This window comes from Tenrec ecaudatus, chromosome 12 (assembly GCF_050624435.1).
Source record: "Tenrec ecaudatus isolate mTenEca1 chromosome 12, mTenEca1.hap1, whole genome shotgun sequence".
Lineage (NCBI taxonomy): Eukaryota > Metazoa > Chordata > Mammalia > Afrosoricida > Tenrecidae > Tenrec > Tenrec ecaudatus.
Genome location: NC_134541.1, coordinates 108075129 through 108092708, shown reverse-complemented (window position 1 = coordinate 108092708; position 17580 = coordinate 108075129). Strand labels below are relative to the sequence as shown.

At 41.2% G+C, this 17580-nt stretch overlaps 1 protein-coding gene across 1 annotated transcript in view; it reads left to right on the top strand.

Annotated features, from left to right (window-relative positions):
• The first annotated feature begins 9114 nt into the window (after positions 1-9114).
• Positions 9115-17580, top strand: part of ZNF174 (zinc finger protein 174) — a 33912-nt gene continuing 25446 nt past the window's right edge. The window contains exons 1-2 of the mRNA XM_075564382.1: positions 9115-9141; positions 10817-10886. The gene's annotated coding sequence lies outside the window, so the exon portion shown is untranslated. The remainder of the gene's footprint in view (positions 9142-10816; positions 10887-17580) is intronic.

Genomic DNA, 17580 nt, shown 5'->3' with positions numbered 1-17580 from the left:
CTACAGATGGCCATTGGATCTCCACTCCATGCCCCCCCCCATTTACCTTGGGTATAGTTTTGTTCTGGGTCTTAGATGCCTGATACTTGATCCCATCAACACCTCGTGATCACATGGGTTGGTGTGCTGCTTCCATGTGGGTTTTGTTGCTTCTCAGCTAGATAGCTGCTTGTTTATCTTCAAGGCTTTAAGACCCCAGATACTACATCTTTTGATAGCCAGGTACCATCAGCTTTCTTCACTACATTTGCTTATGCACTCATTTTGTCATCAGCAATTATGTTGGGAAGGTAAGCATCACAGAATGCCAGATTGTTAGAACAAAGTGTTCTTGTGTTCTTGTGTTAAGGGAGTACTTGAGTCTGGCCCTATGTCCATCTGCAACCTGAATTCTTAACATATAGATATGAGTACATAGCTCTATTCCCCTCTCATTATATATGTATTTACATATGTGCATGCCTGTATTTAGGCCTCTATCAATGTTCCTTGCCTCCTGGTTCTTTCCTCTATTTTCTTTTACTTTCCTCTTGTCCCACCATCATGTTAGGCATTCATTCGGGCTTAGTAATTCCTCGCTGCTACATTGGCCTTGATTAAGCCCCACTGGGCATCCTATGTTCTTCTCTCCATGATTTTAGTTCACACGTTCCCTTGTCTTTGAGTTGGTTACACCCCCCTCCTTTCTCCCACCTCCCCTTCTCCCGTATCCTCCCGGAACCAATGGTCCTGTTCTTTTCATCTCCGAGTTATTTATCCCACCTGTCTTATCTAGATAAACATGCAGATACATTAGTAAGTGCAAAAACCTGGCAAAGGCAAATAAAACAACAAAGGAGGTCAAAACCAACAAAACAATAACAACAAAAACAAAAGAACAATAACAAAAAGAAAGCCATTAACAAAAATGTAAAAGCCTATTAATAGTTCAAAGTCTGTTGGCCTTTACGAGTATTTTCCAGTCAAGTCTGATGGGGTGCTACACTCTGTCTCCCCAGTTTATCTTTTGTATTCCCAGGGGTTTCATCACTCTGCTCCCCCTGCTGCTCTGCTGCATGTCCTCAGTGCCTTGCCCCAGCATGATGGGGCCAGACCATGCACTATTCCCACACTGTGTTTCCATTGATGTCCTCCGCAGTGCCATGGTCAGTGAGGGACGCCCATATCTCATGATGAGGCAGGCCCTACGGTCCTCCCAGTGCATTGTCTGCTCTGAGCAGGAACATTGTCCTCAGGGCTTGCTGAAGTGCATTCTTCTAAGGGGGTTGGGGGAGGAAGGGTGTCCATATAGTTGGGGTTGGGGCCAGCACTGCAGACCCATGTTCTATTTTCAATGGCAGTATGAGACAAAAATTAGAGAAAAAAGAGGGGGACAAGCGCCTTATTATGGCATTTGAAATTCTGTTTCTAGGGTTCCAGAAGAAATATATATATTTGGTGTCTTATTCTGTTAGAAATTCAGAAAGTAAAAAACAGAGAAAAGAACCTATATAAGACCTATGTATATGAAGGTCCTGAGCCAGGAACTCAGTGTACCGGTAGTTGGATTCTGTATTAGTCTGGGTGCTTTAGAGAAACAAATCCACAGAAACTTGTGTATAACAGAGAGTTTTATATAAAGATAAGTGCGCATCAAGAAAACATCCCAACCCAGTGCTACCCAAGCCCACATATCCAACATTAACCCATATGTCCAAAACCAATCCACAAAGTCCTCCTTGATCTCACAAAACAGATGCAGTGATGCCAATTGCAGGAGGAAAGCCGAGTCAGTGAATGTGTAGGCATCTCAGCACTGGCAGGGGTTGCCACACGGCTGCTCCAGCACCCACGACTGCATCAGGATAGGTCCATGTGGTTTCTCCTTGGGGATGTCTTGCAGCTAAAGTGAGCCTTGCCAGCTAAAGCAGGGAACTGGCTAACGCAGCTGCACCCTGGTCTGGCTATCAGAAACCAAGAGACCTGAGAACTAGAAAAGTGAGGCTCACTGAGCCATTTATCCCTCTGCTCTTCAATTAACCCCACATGTGTTTATTGGCCAGGTTGGCACAATAAACTAACTCAGATTCCTTGATGACCCTCAACTGGAAGTGGTCCTTTTGCTATGCAGTGAATGGTGGGAAATGCAGGCTTCCCATCATTTGTTAATGGAACGTCTACATACCAGCTTATTCCCCTCTCTCTCAGCAACTTCTCCTTCCTCAGCTCCTTCTCCGATGTGCTAAAATCTCCATGGCTCCGATCAGACCATCAACGTTACAGGCTGTGTGATCTAACTCTGTTTGGGATTGGTGATTGATAGTCTATAGCCACTACAGTGTCATCTGTGTGCACCCCCTTTTCCTCCACGCATACACCATGCAGTGGACAATAAGCATCGTTTCTGCTTGTCTGGAAGAGTATTTTAACAATTCTTTAATGCCAATACCCATCACCCTGCATCTTCTCTTCTGGACGTGAAACACCCTGGTCAAAGGTGCCTGTGCATTTGCTTAGCCAAGGGCAGAATGGTACAAAGGCAGCACTTCTACTTTCTTGGGGTTGCCACCCCTGATTAAATCTCACTGCCATGGAATCAATTCCAACTCAGAGACCCTACAACACTTTTACTTGCTTAGGGTTAGCCATTTCTGATTAAGTCTCACTGCCATCTAGTCAATTCTGACTCATAGAGACCCTATAGGATGGGCTAGAACTGCCTTTGTGGGTCTCCAGGACTGTAACTCTTTCTATGAGTAGAAAAACTCATTTTCACCAGCTCTGGTTCATGGTTTAGAACTTCTAACCTTACGGTTAGTAGCTCAACACATAGCCACTACACCACTTGGGATCCCTCTAATTAGATCTTGTTACAGGCATTTACAGGAAACATATGCAACAAGATTTGAGTTTTGGGTTCACTTTGCAATGAATTAGCTATGATAGCATAGGACTTCTGTAGCCCTCTATTTTATCATCTATAAAATGGAATGTTTTAAGTATCAAAATGCATGTGATAGTGCTTAGAAAACTAATTTATTATAAATCAAAGATGGAATGCTTTCTCTGAGAGAATTTTTTAGTCTGCTTTACACCACACATCTCTCCATTATATTCTGATTGAGAATCACACCTACTTTGTAATATCAGTCTCCAAAACTGATAGATGGCTGAACGGGGGAGGGGACCTCAAAAGAAGGCAGAGATATCACCTAGGATGTTCTTATAATAATTCAGGGAGAAACATTCTTTTCCTCACACTCCACCTCACTATTCATCAACTTCTTAACCGCATAACCAGCAGATTACCCTTCTCTGAACTTTCCTGCTATTAGCATTGTCTGATTACCTTTAGTGGTCATCTATACGACTACAAGCATAGTGACACTATAGAACAGTATACTATAGACACTGACAGTGTCTACAGACAGTGACACTATAGAACACTATACCCCTGTGGGATCCTGGCACTGGAACTCGCAGACTGGAACTGGGGGAGAAATTTTTGGTTTTCCAGTGCATATGAAAGTTATGTTTACATGATAATGTAGTTTATTATCTATGCGGTAGCATTATGAAAAACTTTGAAATATTGGGAGAATGACTACAACATGCCACGAGACATGAGGTAGGCATATGCAGTTGGGGAAATGGTACCAATAGACATGTCTGATATCATAAACCTTCAATTTGAAAAAAAGAAAAAGCGTTAATATCTGATTCATAGTTACCCTATAGGGCAGACTAGACCTGCTCTTTAGGGCTTATGAGATTGACTCTTGATGAGAGTAGACAACTTCATCATTCTCCCAAGAACCAGATTGATGTGTTTGAACTGCTGACCTACCTGTGGTCAGCAGTCCAATGGTTAACCCGCTGTGTCAAAGCACTTCACGAATATAAGGTATCTTAAGGACAATTTCTTCAAATTTCTCAAGACCATCTCAAATTTCCAAATACCTTTTACCCACTGAGGCCAACCTGGCCAGTGCTCCCAATTCTGAACTGTTAATTTGTTATCCATTAGCAAAAGTCATTTGTGTGGAGCTCTCAGGAAAAGTAGACCTAATAAATGTCTTCACATTGAGGTATTCATGACAGAGACTGATTTAATGTCTAATCTCTCCTGAATTTTTCCATTTAATATGGCATTAAGGTTAGAAAGTTTCCATGTCCCAATAATATATCAGTGTTTCCCAAAGTGGGCAAAAACATCCCCCAGAGAGGCACTTGAATGATCCAGAGAGGCTCAAAAAGCAGGTGCCTGTAGTTGATCTTGGATTGTGGGCTATAATACAAAAATTTTCTTGTTGTTAAGAGGATACTGAGTTGTTGTTTTTTTCTGAAAAGGGGTGGTAGACCAAATAAGTTTGGGAATCTATGATATAGCTTGTCACTTACCATGTTTATAAATAGCATGTCCCACTAAAAATGTTTCTAGATATACCCTTTATTTTTTACAGGCAAATCTCATTTTATTGTGCTTCATATATACATACATAACAAGTTGAAGTTTTATAAAAAACCCAAGTTGAGCAAATAAATTTATTGATGCCATATTTCTCACACACACACCCCACCTGCCCCACTGCCCAGAGTGTGTTAACTTCAGATCTATGTCATGTTTTGGTAATCTCACAATATTTGAAATCTTTCCATAATTCTTTTTTTAAAATCATTTTATCGGGGGCTTGTACATCTCTTATCACAATCCATGCTTCTATCCATTGTGTCAAGCATATTTGCACATATGTTGCCTTCATCATATTAAAAACATTTTCTTTCAACTTGAGCCCTTGGAATCAGCTCCTCAGTTTTTTCCCTGCCTCCCCTCCTCTCTCTCTCTCATGAACCCTTGATAATTTATAAATTATTATGATTTTTTCATGTAAATCTTCCCATAATTCTATTGCACACTTAATAGACTACAGTACATGGTATCAACCTAACTTTTTTTTAAAACATTTTATTAGGAGCTCATACAAGTCATCACAATCCATACATATACATACATCAATTGTATAAAGCACATCTGTACATTCTTTGCCCTCATCATTTTCAAAGCATTTGCTCTCTACTTAAGCCCTTTGCATCAGGTCTTCTTTTTTCCCCTCCCTCCCTGCTCCCCCCTCCCTCATGAGCCCTTGATAATTTATAAATTATTATTTTGTCATATCTTGCCCTATCCGGCGTGTCTCTTCACCCCCTTTTCTGTTGTCCGTCCCCCAGGGAAGAGGTCACATATAGATTCTTGTAATCGGTTCCTCCTTTAGCAGAGAAGAAAATACACTGAACTCCTCAACTAAAATATTGATAATAATATTGATAATAGCAAGAGTTGTATTGGGGGAAAACAAGCATATCCCTTAATTCAGTATTTTTACTATCTTGGCCTACAGAAATAATTACATTTATAATCAAAGGTATACATATAAGAATATTCTCACAGTATTCAGAGTGAGGAAGAAACAGAAGAAAGTTTTTGACTGCCCACCAAAAATTAATTAAGTGGATCAAATCTGATTATGTAATAAGCCTATATGCTGTAGTTAGAAAAAGAAAAAGGGAAAAATGAAAGAGAAAAGAGGGTAAAGAAATAGGAAAACATTAAAGATATAGTAAATGAAAAAAATCAAGTTACCAATTTAGAACCAGAAAAATAACTATTAACAATTATTTCTGCTTGGGAAAACACTTGCATAATATTATATGCAACAATTCAGAGGGGTGGGGGAAGATTTGTTATAAGGAAATTCTATTCCTACATTTTTGGAAAGACACACAAACTCTATGCCATGGTTCCCTAAGTAAAATCGTAACCTATTTGAACATTATCATCCAGTATTAACCTAATTTACTCCACAACTCACAACATGCTTGCCCTGTCCCTCATTCTCTGTGGAATTTTTATAACTTTATCTATTGCTCAAGAACAGAGATCTGTTGTGTGGATGACTGGATACATCTTCAAGGAAGATTGTTAAGCAGTCAAAGAAGATTGTTTATGCATCACAATAATAGTCTTATTGTTTTATCTAATAGTTTATGGTTAACATTTACCCTGTGATTATCTCCTGGCTTGAGTAATATAAAGCACATGGGAAAGTATGTGACTCCCTAGAGTGTGCATTCCAGGGTAAAGTATGTAAAACACTGTGCATTTTCATCACAAGTAGGACTCCAATATGACAGCCTGTGTTGCTGTAACAATCCCCACAGGTGTCACCTTCTGATCAAACTTCTCTTTTTATCTCCAATATGAAGTTGATGGACTTGGCTCTGCTGATCTGGGATACGAACTCTTATTAGGGGTAACAGAAAGGAAGAAATCACAAAACCAGGGACAAGGGAACAACAAGTGATGCAAATCGGTGGTGAGGAGGGTATAGGAAGCCTGGTAGGGTGTGATCAAGGATAATGTAACCAAGAGAAATTACTGAAACTCAAATAAACACTGAGCATGATAGTGGGACAAGATGAAAGTCAAAGGAAACAGGAAAGAGCTAGGAGGCAAAGGGCATTTAGATAGGTCTAAATAAAGGCATGTACATATGTAAATATATTTATATATGAGGATGTGGAAATAGATTTATGTGCATATATTTATAGGTTTAGTATTAAGGTAGCATGTGGGATACATAAGGATTTCTCCCAAGCTGTCTCCCTCAAATATATGCCACACAGCTGCTTGGGAATGACTATACTTGGAGGTCATCAGAAGTAGGTCAGGGGTTATTCTCCCTGAGAGCTATCAGTCATCTAGAACAAGTAGTCACCACTGTTTATCCCACAACAAATAGGGCCCACTCCCTTCTGATAAGGATAATGGTTGTCTGTTTCCTTATAGGAGACCCCAGAGAGGTCAGACCCGCCCAAGGATGATCAAGGTTAGGTCGCCATCTTTAATCTAGGGTCCACCCATCTTGTCACATTTATAACCCCAATCCCTCCCCTTCCTATTGCGTGTATTTCCCTAGACCACCCCTTCCCATTACTGTATTGCCTATAGTACAGCCCCTTCCTGTGACGTATGTCCTTACGTGTAATTACAGGGCTTGCACGTCCCCAGAGAATATAAAAGGGGCCGGGGCTACCATTAAACTCTCTCTCTCCCTCCACGTGGACCATCGAGTGGAGCGGAGGTGAGCATGCTACCATGAATTGTGACTGACTCCCATTTACTTCAATACTTCACTTCTATCTCTCATGCTCTCTATAACTTTACTATGATCTTTACTTATTATCACTGTACAATTGCGCCTACCGGACCTGTAATGATGTGTTAGGGGCTGGCTTCCCCTGACATTAGCAGAAGGACATTGGGCCTCCACTCAAGTACTCCCTCATTTCAAGAATACTTTGTTGTATTAAATTGGTATTCTATGATGCTGACCTTCCTGACACAATTGCTGAAGACAAAGCAGGTGCATATGCAAATGTAGTGAAGAAAGCTGATGGTGCCTGGCTATCAAAAGATATAGTGTCTGGGGTCTTAAAGGCTTGAAGGTAAACAAGTGGCCATCTAGTTCAGAAGCAACAAAGCCCACATGGAAGAAGCACACCAGCCTGTGCGATCACAAGGTGTTGAAGGGATCAGGTATCAGACATCATCAAAACAAAAAATCATATCATTGTGAATGAGGGGGAGAGTGCGGAGTGGAGACCCAAAGCTCATTTGTAGGCCACGGGACATCCCCTTTGAGAGGGGTATCTGGGAGGAGATGAGCCAGTCAGGGTGCATGTAGCAACGACAAAACATACAACGTTCCTCTAGTTCCTAAATGCTTCCTCCCCTGCACCCCCTACTATCATGATCCCAATTCTTTTTCTTTTTTTATCATGATCCTAATGCTGCCTTGCAAGTCTGGCTAGACCAGAGGATGTACACTGGTACAGACAGGATCTGGAAACACAGGGAATCCCGGGCGGATGATCCCTTCAAGACCAGTGGTATGAGTGATGATACTGGAAGGGTGGAGGGAGAGCGGGATGGAAAGGGGGAACCGATTACAGGGATCTACATATAACCTCCTCCCTGGGGGGTCAGACAACAGAAAAGTGGGTGAAGGGAGACGTCGGACAGTGTAAGATAGAACAAAATAATAATTTGTAAATTATCAAAGGTTCAGGAGGGGGGGGAGCGGGGAGGGAGGGGAAAATGAGTTGTTGCCAGGGGCTTGGGTGGAGAACAGATGCTTTGAGAATGATGAGGGCAATGAATGTACAAATGTGCTTTACACAATAGATGTATGCATGGATTGTTATAAAAGTTGTATGTGCCCCCAATGAAACAATTATAAATAAATAAAAGCAATCATTTAATGTCTTCTTTTTCCAAGGTGTGTTTGTCACTTCACTCACCTCATATGCATGAGAAGTTGCATAATGGGAAAAAAAGGAAAGAATAAGAGAACCGAGGCGGCAGCATCGTGGTGTCAAACAATACTGAATACATCTTCACTGCCTAAAGAATGGATAGATGGATCTTAAGACTACAACCTTTAGTAGTGAGAGTGGTGATACTTCCAGTAGATTACTTCAGAACCATCATGAAACGCCAGTCACTAGAGGAGGTCAACCTGTGTGGTCGGAGGTCACTGAAAATGAGGGAAACCCACAACGGGATGGATTGACACAATAACCCTAGCAATGGACTCAAATATCAACGACCGTGAAGATGGAGCAGTCTCTATTACCTGTTAGGTTGCCATGCGTGTAACTATTTCCATAGCAACTAACAACCAAATTGACTTCTTAGGATTATTTTGTAGATAAAAGTTGCTATGTAGGTTGTTCCTAGTACCTATCACGGTATGTAAAGTGTTCCCATTAGTGTTGTCGCCACTTCAATCGTACAACCAGACACATCAGTCAGTTAAGGGACAAATATCCATATTCAGGTATCTAAGTTCTCTGACATTTGATTGGTCCGAGAAAATGACGCGAGGCAAGATCTTGTCTTGTCATTGGTGGAGAGTGCTATCAATTAACAGAAGGAGTGGAAGGGGCGTTGCTTTGTTGCACAGAGGACTTCCGAGTGCCCCCTCGCTGGGCTTTAGGCATTGCGCATGTGTAAGGCGCTCGCCGTCCCAGCGTGCCCCGCGGCTTCCGGCGGTTTGACCAGCGACTCAGCGTGTGGGACTGGTTTTTCCAACGGGACGGGTGAGAGTCTGAGGGCCGTGGGATTAGACGAATGGCAAAAACTGGAGCAGTAGCGGAGACTAAGTAGACCAGATTCCCCAGAGAAGAATCCTTTTAAAAATGCTGAGTTTCTTGTTTATGCAGTTGAATGAAACGTTTGGTTCACTCAGGCCCTGTTACATCGGCCCGCCCTTGTGATGGGTGCTGCTAGGGTCACAGAGACCTCGAGCACAAATTTTAATATTAAGTGGAAACGATCCTCTCTGGCTGAGAGTTATAGACGGAACCCAAAGATCAGGAGACTATAAGAAAGGGGTGGCGCTTTAACCAGTCTGCATCGTGTGTGTGTGTGTGTGTGAGAAAGGGTGGGGGGAGGAGGCAGTGTTGTGCAATCCTTAACAGAGAATTATTCATATTTCTGCATGTTCATGTGCCTTCCCTTCCTGTTCTGGTTGGAAGGGTGGAACTCAGCTGTCCCTTTTTGAGTGTCTATGGAAAGAATAAATCAGACTTTGGGGCCAAGTCTCCCGGGCTTCTTGCAGGAATTGATAGATATTGAACATCTCACCACCTGACATTCATGTACAAGGGAGCTTCCAAAGATGCATAGAAAAAGTTTAAAGATAGTGAAAATTTCCCATGAACTTTTGGAAGCACCTTTGTATGTATAATGTCAAGTGGTGAGATGTACTTTAAAGAAGCACCTTGAAGATAGGATTTATCTTACAACCACCACCACATGCCATTTACTCAGCACCTTCTAAGTGCCATGCACTGGACTAGGTGTTTTACAAATATAATTCCTAACCCGGTCCTCAGTCCTTCAAGGTGGATATTGTCATCCAGACAAGAAAAGGGACTCTTGAGAAGTTGGCTGATTCAAATCAGTTAATATGGGGTGGGATTAGACTTGAAACCATGTCACAGTCTGATGCTTCCATTATGTAACACTCTATGAAATGCAAGCCCTGGCGAAGAGGTTGGAAATACATGATTGCTAACCATGGTCAGCAGTTCAAAACTACAAGCCACTCTTTGGGCAAAAGAGACTATTAATTATACATTGCCAGCCTCAGAAACCCTGTTTTATCCACCTAGGGTCTAGGTGAACATCGAGTTAGTGCACCTAGTGGCATAGCCTCGAAAGGTTCTCTCTGGTCACAGTGAATTTTTTCATAAAAGCAGTTTCACTGGAACCTTGTTTTTTATGATGGCTGATTTAAGAGAATAGCATGGGACTATGAAATGTTTCCTGCTCGGGGAAAATGCTGCAGAAACTGTTGTGATGTTGAACACAGCTTATAAGGACAGTGCTATGGGAAAAATTCAAGTGTACCAGTGGTTTTCTCGTTTCAAAAATGTTGAAATGTCAATTTATGACAAACCTCTTTCTGAATGTCCTTCAACTTCCTGAACAGACGGAAATGTGGACTCATACGTGCATTTGGAGTTCATTCCACCAGGTCAGAATGTTAATTAAGCTTTCTATTTAGCGGTTCTGAAAAGATTGCCTAACAGTGTGTGACCAAAAAAGGCCTGATTTGTGTCAGGCGGGGGACTGGTTTTGCCACCATGACAATGCACCTGCTCACGCAGCTATCTCAGTGTGCCAGTTTTGGGCAAACACAACATACCTCTTTTTCCTCACACACCTTACTCACCTGACCTCCCTCCATGTGACTTCTTTTTGTTTCAGAGAATGAAGAGGGGCATGAAAGGACAGCAATGTGACGAAATAGAAGAGGTGAAGGAAAAAAACAATGGAGGTGCTGTCAGCCATCCAAACAGATGAGTTTCAAAACTGTTTCCAAGAATGGGATTGCAGATTTGACAACCATATTAAGTGTAATGGAGAGTACTTTGAAAGTGATAAGGTTATTTGTTTAAAAAATGTAAATACACAGCTTTGAATTTTTTTTCCTTTGGGGGGGAGGGGATATCACCTCATAGTCTACCTGCTGGAATGGGTGAATCCTTAATAATGTTTACCTGTATTTTACTGACTTTGCACTGGCATTTGATTGTGTGCATTGTAAAAACTATAGATAACACTGCAAAGGGGGGAAACTTCAGAACCTGCTCATACAGAACCTGTACATAGACCAAGAGGCAGTCATTGCAGCCCAACAAGGGAATTCTATCTGGTTTAAAATTAAGAAAGGTGTTTGTCAAGGTTGTATATTTTCACCATTCTTATTAAATCTGTATGCTGAGCAAATAATCTGAGCTGTACTGTGTGCGGAATTCAGGATTATGTTTGGAGGAAGGCTGATTTATAGCCTGCAATATGCAGATGACACAAATTGACTTTCTGAAAGCAAAGAAGACCTGAAGCGCTTAGATTAAAGACTACAGCATTCATTACAGATTCCACCTCTACAGAGAGAAAACAAAACCCTTCACAACTGGATTAATAAGAAACATGAAAACCCAAAACCAAACCCAGTGCCATCAAAGTGGTTGTGACCCACAGTAACTATTTACAGGGTTTCCAAGATGGTAAATCTTTACAGGAGCAGAAAATGGAATCTTTTCCCAAGGAGTGGCTCACTTACTCCAACCCATTGCCATTGAGTCAATGCTGACACTTAGTGACCCTAAAGGACAAGGTAGAACTTCCCCTGTGGGTTTCTGAGAATAACTGTTTATGGGAGTAGAAAGTCTTTCTCCCAAGGAGCAACTGATGTTTTTGAACTGCTGACCTTGTGGATCTCAACCAAACATAACCATTACGCCACCAAGTCTCCTAAGGAGTGACTAGAGGCTTTGAAAGTTGACCTTGAATTAGCCAGGATCCCATAATGTAGAAGTAGCAGACAAGAAATCAAATGGTATATTACATTAGGAAAATAATGCTGCAAAAGAATCTTTAATGTTTTCGAAAGCAAAGGTGTCACTTGATGACTAAGGTGTGCCTGATTCAAGCCATGGCATTTTTAACTACCTCATTGCATGTGAAATGCTGGGTTATGACTAAGGGAAACCTGAAAAGAATGCCTTTGGATTATGGTGTTGGTGAAGAACATACCGCTGAATACACCATGGAATGACAGAACAAGCAAATCTGTATTGCAAGAAATACAGCCAGAGTGTTCCTTCGAAGTGAAGATGGTGAGGCTTCATTCCATATACTTAGGACATGATATAAGGAGAGACCAGTCCCTGGAGAGCATCATGTTTGGTAGAAGGTCAGAAAAAAAGGAGGAAGGCCCTCAACAAGATAGACTGACAAAATGACTGTAACCGTGTGCTCACACAGAAGCACAATTGTGAGGATCGTGCAGGACTGGGGAAGTTTTGTTCTGCCATCCGTGGGGTCACTGAGTCAGAGCTGACTCCACAGCACCCACAACAGCAGCAAAAGCTCCACCGATCAATGTTCACGTGTGTATTGATATATCTGCATTCATATCTATAGATACAAATAACCACCCGTCAAATTGTATGTTACAGCATTTACCCAAATTGTCCTTTTTTGTTTACTCTGTCTTCATTTAGCTTGGTCCAATTGTACAGACTTTTACTTGGTATTGCTTTTCCATCATCAAAAGTGAAATGTGTCTATTATCTAGGAAATAATTCCTCATCCCTCCTCTCCCCTCCTATCCCTGATAACCATCAAAGAATGCTCTGTGTCTATTGTTTTTATAATAGTGGGACCACACAATATTTGCCCTTTTGTGGTCTACTTACTTCATCCAGCATATTGTCTTCTAGATTCATCCATGTTGTTTTGTGGACTCATAATTCTTTTTAATTAATTTATTGGGGGGTGCGATAGTTTATTGTGCCAGCCTGGCTGATAAACACAAGTACGATTAACTGAAGGGCAGAGGGATAAATGGCTCAGTGAGCCTCACCTTACTTGTTCTGTGCCTCAGTTTAAAGGGGGTACACTACCTGTGGGATGCCTAGCCTGTGGACTGTGTCACTGTAAGTTGAGGTCCCTTTAAGCCCACACAATGTTCATCTCTGTTAATTTCTTGTATTATCTATCTGTATATAATTTAATGGTTCATTTCATATGACAATCCATCATTCAGTTGTATTAAGTACACGTGTATGTATGTATATTGCCATCAACATTTCCAAAATATTTTCTTTCTACTTGAGCCCTTAGTATCAGCTCTTTATCCCCCTCCATCTGTGTCTTACCCAGTCCGTTGTCTTCTTTCACCCACATTTCTGTTATTCATACCGCTGGGGTCTATATAGCCAACTTATAATTCTCTATACCACTGCCATAGCCGATTCTGACTCATAGTGACCCTACAGGACAAAGTAGAAGTGCCCCTTTGAATTTCTGAGGCTGTCAATCTGGACAGGAACAGAGAGTTTCATCTTTTTCCCTCAGAGCCATCGGTGGAGTCAAATTCCCAGCGTTGTAGTTAGCAGCCCAGCTCCTAGCAGATGATGCCGCCAGGGTTCTTTTCATTGTTCTTTATAGTTAGGTCGTATCTCACTGTATGAATGCACCAGTTTGTTTTTCATTCATTCATTCATTCATTTGTGGGCTCTTCGGTTATGTTCTGCTCTTGTTAATCATGCTGCAATGAGCAAATGCCATGCATGTTTGTATGTCTCTTGGGAACATACCCCAGTCGGATTGCTACTTCACATGGTATTTCTATTTCTAGCTTTTTGAGGAAGCACGATCCCATTCTCAGTAGTTGTTGTACCATCTCAAGCAGCAGCATTCTTCATCGCAAAGAACAAGAAACTCAAATGCCCATCAATGAAGAGATATACACAATGTGGTATAGCCTTACAATGGAATGTTGCTCAGCCACTAAAAAAGGAAGGAAATATAGATACATCCTATGATATTGATGAACCGTGAAAGAATGCTAAGTGAAAGAAGACACACTCAAATGGAATTGTGTGATTTCATTTATAGGACTCATCTAGAATAAGCAAACCTATAAAGAATGGAAGTAGAGGGGTGGGATGGTCCAAGTTGGGCTCACCCTGAAGAATCACCGAAAGGTTTCTATTCTTGTTTGACTTCTGCTTCTCCTGTCTTCCCCAGAATATTACTACTCTTGACTTTTAGGTGGAATGCATAATCTCCTTTCACCACCACTGACACCTTTTATATACTGAGAATCACAGACAATGTTCGTCTTTGACCATTTTTTGAAATCTGTGGAGCTCTCCTAAAAGCTGAATTATCTATGACTTATTCTTAGTCGATACATTGTAATTTGGGCTCTTTCTCTGCCTCACTCTCAAAGCTAGACTTGACTGCGCTTCTGTGAAAATTCTCCAGAAGGTCTATACTTACTCCTTTGTTCTTCCTTCTTATTGCTGGCTCAAACCCTTCCCAGCCCAATTCTGTTCCCTCTGCCTAGTTCTTTCCCTTATTCCTTCTCTCATTATAAGTAGATAAAATATTGAAGTTGCAAACAATTTCATTTTATTAGGATCCACAATCAACAGTGGAGACAGCAGTCAAGAAATCAAATGATGTACTATGCAAATCTGTTTCAAAAGACTCCTTAAAAATGTTAAAATAAATTATGACACTTTAAGGACCAAGTTTGCCTGGCCCAAACCAGGGTACTTTCAATCACCTCATGTGCATGTAAAAATTAGAAAGTGAAGAATTATTGATGACTTAAAATTACGGTGTTGACCAAACTCAGGGACAAGGGATCTAAAATCATTGATGAGAGCATACAATGCCTGATATAGTTTGACCAAGTGCAATGTAGCTGAGAGGAATTACTGAGAGGTGAATGAAGATAGAATATGATAGTGGGACAAGAGGGAAGTAAAAGAAAATAGATGAAAGAATTAGGAGGAAAAAGCCATTTATAGAGGTATAAATATAGGCATGTATATATGTAAATATATGATAGGGATATAGGTCTATGTACATATATTTATAGGTTAAGTATTAAGGTAGCAGATGGACATTGAGCCTCTACTCAAGTCCTCCTTCAACACAAGAACACTTTGTTTTAATAACCTGACATTCTGTGTGTTGTAGTTATATAATCTGTTGTCAATTTGAGACTTATGAGTGAAGGGGTGGAGTTTAGCCTGTCAATCAGGTCACAGCTTGAGGACCTCATTTGGAGGTGCTAAGGAGATAAATAGCTCACTGGAGGTGGGACACGTGCTCACTCCCTGGGAGACCTTCCAACTGAGAAGACACCTGGAGCTACACTAGTGCCCTGGAGGAACCACATAGAGACCCATGCCAGTGCTGAGATGCTTATACTGCCAATGGATCTACAAGACCTTCCAACCACTGGCCTATGAACTTCCTGCATTTGGCATCATTGCATGTATTTTGTGAGTCTGAAGAGGACTTTATAGATTGGAATTGGACATTTTGGCTAATATCAGACACATGGACTTGATCTAGACTGGGCTGGGATGTTTTCTCATTATTCAGTTGCTCTTGTATATAAAGCGCTTTCTTATACATGTGAGTATCTATGAATTTGTTTCTCTAGTCAACCCAGACTAACATACTGTGACACTCACCTTCCCAATATGATCACTGAAGACAAAATGGGTGCATAAGCAAACATGGTGAAGAAAGCTGATGGTGCCCAGCTATTAAAAGATACAGCAAAATTATATATATACAGTGTCTAGGATCTTAAAGGCTTGAAGTTAAACAAGAGGTCATCTATCAGGGAAGCAAATAAGCCCACGTGGAAACAGCACACCAGCCTGTGTGATCACAAGGTGTTGACAGGATCAGGTATCAGGCATCAGAAGATCCCAAACACAATTTTATCAAGACAAATGGGGGATTGGAGTGGAGAAAAGCCCACCTTAGACAATTGGACAGTCCCTCATGGAAGGGTCACAATGAAGGGATGAGTCAGCCAGCATGCAGTATAGCACTGACGAAACTCAACATTCCTCTAGTTCTTTAATGCTCCCCCCTCACACTATGATGACCCCAATTCTATCTTTAAAATATGGTTAGGCCAGAGTACAGATGATGAGCTCTTGGCACACAGAATCCAGACAGAAAACCCTTCAGGAACAGTAATGGGAGTAGTGATACCATGAGGGTAGAGGGAAGATAGGGGGGAAAGGGAAGTGGGGAATCGATAGTGATGATCAACATATAACCCCCACCCCAAGGGGGATGAATAACAGAAACGTGGGTGAAGGGAAACAGTGGATGGTCTAAGATATGAAATAATAATATATAATTTATCAAGGGATCACAGGGTCGGAGAGTGGGGAAGGGAGTGAAAAAAGAACTGATACCAAGGACTTTAGAAAAAAATGTTTAGAAAAGGATGATAACATGTATAAGTGTGCTTGATGCAATTGTATGTATTGTTTTAAGAGCTGTAAGAGTCCCCAATAAAATCATTTAAAAATATTTTTAATAAAATTTAAAATAAAAAATGATGGTGTTGGCAAAGAATATAAAAAATGGCCAGAAATAGGAAGAAATCTTAGAAGCAGTACAGCCAGAATGCCCCATAGAAGAAAGGATGGTAAGACTTCATCTCATGTGCATTGGGTGTAACAGGAGGGGCAGGCCCTGGAAAGGGACATCATGCTTGGTAAAGTAGAAAGTTGGAGACCAAGAGGGAGACCTTGAACAAGAAGGAGTGACACAAGGGTGCAATAACGAACTCAAACAGCAACAACAGCGAGAATGGCTCAGGACTAGGCAGTGTTTCGTTGTGTATGGGACTGCTATGAGTTGGAACTGATTCAATGACCTCTGACAACATTGCTTCTCTGCACAAACTACTAAGGTAGATTCAACACTTAAAGATCTTCTTCAGGGTCCTGTAAGCTTCTGTATGACCATAAAGTGGTAAGATGGCTAAGTACATGGCTAACCACAGGTTGGAATGTTTAAACCTACCCAGCAGTTGCAGGGAGAAATAACTGGCATCTGCTCCCATAAAGATTAACAGCATAGAGACCCCTGTGGGTGTTCTTTTCTGTCACACGGGGTCTCTAAGAGTCCAAATCAACTCAATGGCACCTAGTAACGGCAGAGAAAATTACAACCAAAGGAGACAAAAAAAAAACCTTTATTTTCATTAGAAATAATATTTATAAAGTAAACTGGTTTAACCCAGTCTTTGTCCATTTTGGTTGTGCTAGGTTATAAAGAATAGTGATGACCTGCTCTGACAGTAACAGTAGTACATAACAGTAGGTGCTTAGAGGTCAATTATTAGCTTAGGGAAGATCCAGCCTTCTACATGTCCTTTCCATGAGGAAAAGCTATTTTTTGGCCCTCAGTGTGAGAGCCATGCTCTGACTTGGCCCAGAAACACTTCTCAGACCACTGGCCACCCATTTTCTATGCTGGAAACAGGAACACCTTGGTTTTTGGTATTTTGACACCTTGGTTTCTTAATAGAACTTATGGATCCCATAACTTCTCTTTCAAAGCAAAGTCTATCATGAGAGTTCTGGAGTCATGGGCAGAGCTAAGAAGGAAGTACAGCATATTTTGCT